The sequence below is a fragment of the Phalacrocorax carbo genome, chromosome W (assembly GCF_963921805.1).
Source record: "Phalacrocorax carbo chromosome W, bPhaCar2.1, whole genome shotgun sequence".
NCBI lineage: Eukaryota > Metazoa > Chordata > Aves > Suliformes > Phalacrocoracidae > Phalacrocorax > Phalacrocorax carbo.
Window position 1 is genome coordinate 3,264,268 of NC_087547.1, and position 10,828 is coordinate 3,275,095.

Consider the following 10,828-nt stretch of genomic DNA (forward strand, 5'->3'; position numbering starts at 1 on the left):
ATGCAACCTTTCTATGCGTTGCTGAAAGGGACCAACCCATGGGAGCCCAGGAGTTTAGACGCTGAGGCAGTCCAGCAATTGCAGATGATAGAACGTCGAATGCAAAACGAAGGAATATGGCGGTGGGACCCCGAGGAGGAATTAATTGCAGGTTGGATTCTGACCGCCAGTGGAGGGTTAGGATTGCTATATCAAATACAGGCAGGGGAAGAAAAACCACTGCGATGGGTATATCAGAAGGTTCCCAACGATGCATTCTCCACAAAAGTCAAAGTAGCCGGGGGAATGATTTGGCGGCTGCGACGGGAAAGCAAGGTAATTTTTGGGAAAGAGCCAGATAAGCTGACAGTGCCGTGGAATGGGGAGAAATGGCAGAAGGTGGTAGAGAGTGAAGAGGATATACAATTGGCAGTATACTCATACCCAGGGAAAATCGTCACAGGCACGGTACAGAAGTGGGCCGAAACAGCCAAAGTGGTGGATTTGAGTGTGGATAGTAAAGTTTTGGATACCCCTCACCCAGGACCAACATATTTCACAGACGCTTCCTCAAAGACGAACAGAGCGGCGGTAGTGTGGAAAGAAGAAAATAGTTGGATGCGCCAGACGTATGAGGAGCAAGGTAAAAGTGTGCAGTGGCTGGAGGCGAAAGCACTAGAGATGGCCCTGCGAAAGGATATAGATCGGCATATAAATGTGTGCACAGACTCCTTATATGTGTATAAATTAGTCATATCCATGAAACGAGAGGGTGTACCACACACGGAAATTGCCTTGATGCTAGAGATTGCTTTATCACAGCGAGGAGCAACTGTGACAGTAATTCACATTCGCAGTCATCAGACGGGGCCTGGACCACTGATTGAGGGGAATCGCATGGCTGATGAGGCAGCCGCGGGAGTCTGGACCTTGGCGGAGGCAAAGAAACTACATGAACAACTGCACCTGGGTGCTAAAGCCTTGGCAAAGGAGTGTGGCATCTCAATAAGAGCAGCAAGAGAAGTACTAGCCACCTGTCCTTACTGTCAGCACTCGCCATTGTGGGAGGCAGGAGTCAACCCTCAAGGACTGGAAGCAAATTCTATCTGGCAGACTGACTTTACTGAATGTCCACAGTTGGCCCCCGGACGGCACCTGGCAATTACAGTTGATACATATAGTGGAGTCATCATGGCTACTCAACATCGGAAGCAGACCGCAACGCACTTGACTACGCATTGGACCACGGTGATGGCGTGGCTTGGGAAGCCCACTGAAATAAAAACAGATATTGGACCATGCTTTTGGGCTCGAAGTACCAAAGAACGGTGTAAAGCTTGGAATATTGTATTAAAACACGGCATTGCTTACAATAGCACAGGGCAGGCAATAGTAGAACGCGCTCATCGCACCTTGAAAGCAAAAATAATACAGCTTGGGGAGGGGGAGGGGTATAAGGGAACTATACCCATAGCAGCTCAGCAAACTATTTTAATGCGTGCATTATATTCGCTTAATCATTTTATACGCGGGCAGGAGCAAGTTACAGCAGTGGAGAAGCGCTTTGGCAAAGCTCAAGCAGGCGAGCGCTATCCGCAGGTACGAGTAAGGTTCCCAGGCAGTGAGCAATGGGAGAGAGGATGGAAACTGAGATGCCTGGGGAGGGGCTACGCCGCGGTTGAGAATGAAGGGCGCATAGAATGGGTGCCTGCAAAGTGTGTGAAAGCAGAACTGTGCAAGGATGTACAATGAATAATCCCTTTCTGAGTTGTCTCTTTGCAGGGTCTGCTGACATGGATCCTCATGCTAGCCGTACCACTGGGAAAAGAAATGAGCTCCTTGACAAGATCACAAGCAATATTGCAACGAGAGCGACACTGGGAAAGGGCGGCAAAAGAGAGATATAAACTGGAACTGGATAGTAATAATTGGGGGGATCTTGTTGTGTGTAGTAATCATGGTTACTTGTGGGCTACCATTGTTATGCTGTGTTATAAGACAAATCAAAGAGCGCCTGCGAGCGTTACATGAATATAGACCTGACAGCAATATGTATCCGCTTACGCAAGTAGCTTTGTAGAATTTTAGTAGCATGGGGAGGGGGAGATGTAGGGGAATAGACAGGGATCGGCGACCGGAAGATTACGGGATGTGACGGAAAGATAGACTCCTCCCTGTGGGGAACTATAGGATTGAATCAGTATGTGTGTTTCAAGATAAGTTGTTTGAGATAGAAAGCGGGCTGGAGGATTATGGGTATGCGATGGAATTAGCTTGACTACAGACCCGCCGCACAGACCCGCTGATGGAAAATTACAGAGAATCTGCAAGTCACTAAAAAGGAGGAAGTAAGGCGAAAGACATTTCTACTTTAAGAACAAACGATAAAACAAGAATAAGGAACTTCAGGACTAGACTGCTTGCTAAGGAAGAATCGTAACCCGTGACATTAACTAAGCAGTTATTGAAGCTTGTTTACAAGAGCATATAAAAGTGCAGTGACTTAAAAATAAAGTTGAAGCTTGCTCTATCACTCACATTGAGTTGGCCGCTTGCTTTCCTCGCTCGCCGCACCTCCCCATAGGAGTGGCAGGAACAGGAACCGCAAGAGCTATATAAGCGTGTGACGCAGCCAAATAGACGGACATTTTGTATCCATCATATTGGTGTCTGTGCATCACTGTCCCCAGGGTGGGTAGAGCCCTGTGTCCCGGAGGTATGCGGCCCAAGATAAGTTCTCCCGTAGAAGCATACAGCTACAGTTATGCAAATGGTTTTAGGAATGTTTGGTTGTGTTTCTCTTAGAGGTTTTCTTTGGTGTTGTCAAAATTCAACTGAAGCATACGGTAACTGGAAAAGAAATAAGATTAGACACCAAGTAGAAACAGGGAAATATTTTACTCGGGCCCTTGAAAAGGATGAATTATTATGAAATTTGCAAGCAAAAGTAAAACACTTCTATAATAGTCTCCGTTTGAGACTTAGTAAATTCCTATATCGAGGACTGTAGCAGGTAAGCTACAAGTCCTCAAAAAGAAAAGGAGGGCTTGATAGAGTTAGAGCTGTTGTGACTAAAACTTGTTGCTTTGGGGGAGTCAGAAAGGCTTCAAGACAAGAAGCGCCGAAACAAAATTTGTGATGCAGGTGTACAGAGCCATAAAGATAAGGACACTGCAGAACTACCAAACTCCTGTCTGGAAACCACCTCATGACCCCTGAGGTTCCACTCAGAAGCACCCAGGACAAACCCGCAACAGCCTCACGACTGCCACTCTTGTAAGGGGCCTCAGGCAAGAATGCACTCAAGGACATAATCTTCGCAAGCCTGATGGGGAACGTCCTGGAGGGATGCAAACAACCTAGCAGCAGGTGCCAGTCCAAACCAAGGCAAAAGGACCTAAGGACACCTCCATCTAGATGAGAGTCCGAACACCAGTTGAAGCCAACACACCTTGCAATACACCGTGACAACATTACTCGATGGGCCAACTCATGACCATATGTGGAAGAAGGGACTTAAAACGCATGGGTAATTAAGATGCAAGTGTTATGATTAGTTCCAGGAAATCTAATGCAGATGTACGTAACTGAGCAATATAAGCTTTGTCCATCATGACTTGCGGGATGCACGTTAGGAGGAGAATTTGCAGAGAGAGTCCCTGCATGGTATAGGGGTTCGAGTCCCCGCATGGTTTATGGGTTCCGACAGGGGGTTGGAATCCCAGAGGGTGCTTCAAAAAAGAAAAAAAAAAAGGGGGGGGGAACCACAACAACTACAAAAAAAAAAACCAACGCCCCTCTGACTAGTGCCTGTGATAGTGCACAATCACACTTACTAGTCTCTTGGGAAGATGGGGACTTTTTCAAGCAAGAAACCCATCCCACAAAAGACACTGTTGTGATGTATTCTGAGACATTGGAAAGATATGGGGGGTGATCCTTTAACTCGGAAACAATTAATTGAATATTGTAATCACTGGTGGCCAATGTATCGGTTGGAAGGTGGGGAGAAATGTCCAGAAAATGGGACATTGCAATATAACACCATTGCAATTAATGTTAGTTTGTAAAAGAGAAGGAAAATGGAATGAAATGGCTTATGTTGATTTATTCTTTACATTGCGGAATCATACAGAGTGGCAGAAACAGTGTGGGATATATCCCCAAAATTATATGGCAATGGTCTTGAAAGGATGAAAATGTGGTGAGACCTTGGAAAAGTGTTGTTCTACTTGCGATATTGGATACTTTGCTTGATGAAACTGACAGGAAAATGGTATTGAATACAACCAGAAGGCATGTGCAGGGAGCACACGCTAATGGAAATTTACAGGGGACAGCGGATCAGAATTTTCCATCTACAAATCCCGAGTGGGACCCTAATCAGCCGGGACCCAGGGGAATGCTGACTAGATATCAAAGATGGATTTTATTTGGTGTAAGACAGGCAATGCCAAAAGCAATAAATTGGTCAAAATTTTTGAAGTGAGACAAGAATTAAATGAGTCCCCTTCAGCCTTTATGGAAAGACTGAAGGCGACTGCCAGAAAATATACTAATTTGGACCCAGAGAAAAAAAAAAGCAGAAGCAGCAATACGATTGGCCTCTATATTCATGGGACAATCATCCCCAGATATTAGAAAGAAACTTCAGGAATTGGAAGCACTTGAACCTAGAGATTTGGGTAAAATGCTTGAAGTAGCTTGGCATGAAGGAGACTGGGGGAATCAACCCTAGCTGAACCCCTGGTTACCTTGAAGCTAGGGAATGAAGAAATAGAATTTTTAGTAGATACGGGGGCCGCTTATTCGGTATTGAATACATGTAAAGGGAAATGTAGCCGTAAATCCGCAGATGATGTTGGTGCGACAGGGCAGAAAGAAAACTGGCTTTTCTTAGAGCCATTAAAGTTTAAATTGGGGAAACATGCCCGCTACCTCTGAAAGGACAAGATCTATTAAGTAAAATAGATGCACAAATAACTTTTAAAGATGGAGAGATTAAATTACTAATACCAGAATCAAAAGCCATAGAGGCGGGAGTGTTTATGTTACAGGATCCCTCCAGGAAGGAACAGATTCCCGAAGAAGTGGAAAATGCAGTAATTCCTTTGGTTTGGACGAGTGGAGTTGCAGGGTGATCTAAATTGGCAGAGCCGGTAAAAGTAACATTAAAACCTGGAGCCAGGCCGGTAAGACAAAACCAATATCCTATTAAGTGGGAGGTTCGAAAAGGGTTAGAGGGAATAATTACAAGATTTTTAGAATATGGGCTTTTGGTAGAATGTGAATCAGAATATAATACTCCTATATTGTCAGTAAAGAAATCTGGGGGCAAGGAATACTGATTAGTTCAGGATTTAAGGGCCATAAATCAGATAGTCCAAGATATACACCCAGTAGCGGCTAATCCGTACACTTTACCGACCTCTTTAAAAGAGGAGCATAAATGGTTTACTGTACTAGATTGGAAGGATGCCTTCTTTTGCATACCTCTGGACATAAAAAAAGTCAAAGCATATTTGCTTTTGAATGGGAAAGCCCCACCACAGGACGAAAGACGCAGCTAACATGGACTGTACTTCCACAAGGATTCAAAAATAGCCCTATGATATTTGGGAATCAGCTGGCAAAAGAATTAGAAATATGGAGAAAGCAGAACCAAGGGAGAGGCATATTGTTACAGTATGTGGATGACATGCTGATAGCGGCAGAAAGTAAAGAAAATGTTCTGAAATTACTATCAGCTCATTAAATTTTCTGGGCCAAGGAGGATACAGAGTTTCCAGAAACAAAGCCCAAATAGGAAAAGAAGCAGTGATTTATTTGGTATTTGAGAGATCTCAAGGACAAAGACAATTAGGAAATGAAAGGAAAGAAGCTATTTGTCAGATCCCCAAGCCTTGCAGCCCGAAGGAACTGAGAGCTTTTCTGGGGATGATTGGATGGTGTCGACTCTGGATTCTGAATTATGGACTGTATGTGAAGCCACTATGTGAGGTTTTAAGAGAATCTAAAGATCGGTATCTGACTTGGAGACCTGAGTGTCAGAAATCATTCAGAGAACTTAAAAAGGCACTAATGATGGCCCCTGCACTGGGTTTACCTGATCTGACCAAACCTTTTGAGTTGTTTGTACATGAAAGGCAACATCTGGCCCTTGGAGTGCTGGCACAACTGTTGGGATCCTGGAGGCAGCCGGCAGGATACTTTTCCAAACAACTTGACAATGTGAGTAAAGGATGGCCCCGGCTTAAGCATGCTGAAAGAAAGAAGCAACTCCCCAGGGAGGGCTTCACTTCCAGGATAGTGGCACATGGTGTCACTCAAGACATTTGAAGAAATTAAGTTCTTAGGTTTGAGTGAAAAACATGTCTCATACCTTGACATAGCTGGTTTAGACTGCCTATGGATCAGAGAGCAGCACATTTACAAGCAGCGTATGTCAGAATGCTGAATAAAAGTAGCCAAAGAGATAAAAACCCTTTCATACAGTTTTGAGTTTTATTTTTCTGATGCATTTTGCTTCGCTGATTTATGCAGTTTTACTAATCCTTTTTTTATGATATTCCAGTTGATCAGTAACTTTACGATTGTTGTTTCTAACTCAGTCCCCTTTGGTTAGACCTTTACTCTCTAGGAAAATCATTTATATTCATCCACACTGACCTGTTTTTCTCATTAGCTTGTGTAAATGATCCACATTTTTCCAGTAATGGTGATATATATTTCTTTCACCAAGTGATTCCTGGATTAGCGAGAACTGTCCTCAGCATCATTGTTGTTATTCTGGTTGAGAATCTGGTTCTTTTGCGTCTGCTGCCTTTAGGAAGGAAATGATGTCATTACAGCCCTCCTGCTCTCATACTCGCATGGCTCTCATTCCTGTTGCCTATATTAAAAGGTGCATTTGCAAATGCATTTTGTATGGCTTTGCTTTTGAGAGTACTTATCAAATTGCAGCTGTAGTAAGTTCACACCATTGCTGTGCAGAAAGCTGCCCCTTCCTGTAAATCACTGCCCTCTGTTGATAGCAGCTTTTACATCTGCACTGGATTCCAAAGTTACATCAATCTTACACAGGTGCTGCTGCACTTGCTAAATTATCTCTGGCTCATGCTAGCTATTTTCATAGCTGTGCTGGTTTTGGCTAGGATGGAGTTAATTCTCTTCACTGTAGCACCTGTAGTAGTCAGGAACCTTTCCAGCTTCCCATGCTCTGCCATGTGGGCAAGAGGCTGGGAGGGGCGGGGCCACAGCCAAGAGAGCTGACCCAAACTGGCCAATGGGATATTCATTCCATACCATGTGATGCCATGATGAGTATATTAACTGGGGCAGTTGGCAGGTTGTAACCACCCTGTGGGGGTGGTTACAGCAATGGAAGCAGAGCAACTGGCAGTGCTGAGGCAAACCCATCTGGGCTGCCACATTGTGGCAAGATATTGCTGCCTGGGTAGAGAATCTGGTTGTGAAAGTACATCATGTGGATGCTCACGTCCCCAAGAGTGGGGCCACTGAAGAACATTGGAACAACCAGCAGGTAGATCAGGCTGCCGAGACTGAACTGGCTGAGGTGGGTCTGGACTGGCAAAATGAGGGTGAATTATTTCTAGCTCCATGGGCCCGTGACACCTCAGGCCATCAAGGGAGAGATGCAACATACAGGTGGGCTCGTGATCAAGGGGTGGACTTGACCATGGATGCTATTGCACAGGTTATCCACTGTGCTGGTTTTGGCTGAGAAGGGGTTAATTCTTCTCACTGTGGGGGTCGGCTACCTTTCCAGCTTCCTGCGCTCTGCCGCGTGGCGGGGGGGGCTGGGAGGGGCAGGGCCATGGTGGGGGCGGCTGACCCTGACTGGCCAATGGCAGGTTCATTCCATACCATGTGACACCATGACCAATATATTGAGGTGGGGGCAGTTGCAGCGTCAGCGCGGAGGCGGCGCGGCGTCGGGTCGGCGGGCGGCGAGCGGCTGCGGCGCAGGCAGTTTGTTCCGGCGGTTCGTTCCCCCTCTCCCCTCCCTTCCCCCCACCCCCCGGGGCTTTGCGCCTCTCGCTGTTCTCCTTTACATTGCATTTCTACTGTTGTTTTCTTTTAATTTTAATTATTAAACTGTTCTTATCCCAACCCACGAGCGTTACCCTTCTGATTCTCTCCCCCATCTACCGGTGGGGAGTGAGCGAGCGACTGTGTGGGGCTGAGCTGCCGCTAAACCACGACAGTCTTTTTGGCGCCCAACGTGGGGCTCAAGGGTTGGAGATAACAACAGCTGCTGGTCACAGCACCATGTTGTCCTTTTTGCAGTTGGTGTTACAGATTGGTGTTGATTTGTTGAGTCTGCTGTGTTCTGCTGTGATTAGTAATGTTTTGCCTACAAGATTTGTTATACAAACACTCGTTTTCAGCTTTATCTGGTATTTGGGGTTTTTGTTGAAACCGTTACTGTACTTCGGATACCACCTTGTTGAGGCAATTAGTAATTATACCTCCTCCTCTGAGAGATTTTATATGGAGGAAATACAGAATAATACCTTTGCAACTTTGTTCTATGATGTCTGTGCCTTTGTTACAACAACGTCTTTGTATCTTGAACATCCTTGGGTGGTTAAGGTGCACTTATTGTTAGTTTTTGGACATGTTGTTTTGGTTTTGACTAAGCAACTTAAGAATATCACCCAGAAATCTGCCCCAAGGCTTGATAGTTACGAGTGGCAGGGCATGTGGGATAGCATGGGCAAATACCTAGGGCAGTGGGCACCCCCAGTGTTTTGGAGTTTCACCCCCGAACAAGTGCAGAATCCTAAAAAACTAGTAGAATATTTGGAGAAAGTATGTTGTTATGCTGGGAACTCCAGAGAGACACAGATAACTGCAACATGCTGGGGTCTGGCCCATGCATACAGAGCCCTGCTCAACAGCATTCAATGCCCCCAGGGGGAAGAGAATGTCTCTGGATTGAAATGCAAAGTGACTGGCACTGTAGACAATCCAGCCCGGACGACAGGCACTGCAGCCACTCAAACCCCCACAACAAGTACCGGAGCTAGCTCAGAAAATAAACCCGTACCAGTATCAGTTGCCCCCATACACAAGACAAAATATTGGAAGCGGACATCAACTCGTTTAGAACGGGATGATGAAGAACCAGGGCCATCGCGGGGAGAGGAGGGAGAAGTAATAAATGAAATAGAGACCACCCGATCCCTGTCCTTAAGCGAATTGCGAGATATGCGAAAAGATTTTAGCCATTGTTCAGGTGAGCACATTGCCACCTGGCTGCTTTGAAGCTGGGATAATGGGGCCAGTAGCCTGGAACTAGAGGGAAAAGAAGCCAAACAATTGGGATCCCTTTCTGGGGAAGGGGGCGTTGACAAAGCAATAGGAAAAAAGCCACAAGCCCTCAGCCTCTGGAGGCGACTCCTGTCTGGAGTGAAGGAAAGGTATCCCTTTAAAGAAGATGTTACATATCGCCCAGGAAAATGGACAACTATGGAGAAAGGCATCCAGTATCTAAGGGAATTAGCTGTGTTTGAGGTGATTTATGGTGACCTGGACGATCAACGGTCATCCAAAGATCCAGATGAAGCCGAGTGCACACGACCCATGTGGCGGAAGTTTGTACGGAGCGCACCATCTTCACATGCAAACTCATTGGCAGTGATGTCCTGGAAAGATGATGAGACACCAACGGTGGCAGAGGTGATAGATAAACTCCGAGATTACGACACAAATATCTCTTCCTCGCTTGTCTCTGCTGTGGAGAAACTATCCCAAGAGGTCCAGCAACTCAAAGAAGATCTGTCCTACTCCCCACCTCGACAGAGCAGTGTCTCAGCTGTTAGGAATAAGCGTCCTTTGGCTCAAAGGAGGGGATACACACCACGGGCCACCCTATGGTTCTACCTGCGTGACCACGGAGAGGACATGATGAGGTGGGATGGCAAGCCTACCTCGATCCTACAGGCACGAGTGCATGAACTGCAAGGAAGAACAGTCACTCAGGGGGGCTCTTCCAGGAAAGCCGCTGCTCCAATTTCCAGTGAACAAGTCCCCAGACAGAGGAGTAGAAGCACAGATTTTATTTCTAAGTGTAATAGAAGGACTCCTGATTCACATTTACAGGAAGTGAGTTGTGACTGCCATGATCAGGACTAGAGGGGCCCTGCCTCCAGCCGGGTGGAGGAAAGGGATAACCGGGCTTACTGGACTGTGTGGATCCGATGGCCTGGCACGTCCGACCCACAGGAGTATAAAGCTTTAGTGGACACCGGCGCACAGTGCACCTTAATGCCATCGAACTATATAGGGGCAGAACCCATCAGCATTGCTGGAGTGACAGGGGGATCCCAAGAGCTAACTGTATTGGAGGCCGAAGTGAGCCTAACTGGCAATGAGTGGCAGAAGCACCCCATTGTGACTGGCCCAGAGGCTCCGTGCATCCTTGGCATAGACTACCTCAGGAAAGGGTATTTCAAGGACCCAAAAGGTTACAAGTGGGCTTTTGGTGTAGCTGCCTTGGAGACGGAGGAAACTGAACAGCTGTCTACCTTGCCCGGTCTCTCAAAGGACCCTTCTGTGGTGGGGTTGCTGAAGGTCAAAGAACAACAGGTGCCAATCGCCATCACAACAGTGCACCAGCGGCAATATCGCACCAACAGAGACTGATCCCCATCCATAAACTCACTGAACAACTAAGGAGCCAAGGAGTCATCAGTAAGACCCACTCACCCTTTAACAGCCCCATATGGCCAGTCCGGAAGTCTAATGGAGAGTGGAGACTAACAGTAGACTATCGTGGCCTGAATGAAGTCACTCCACCGTTGAGTGCTGCTGTGCCAGACAT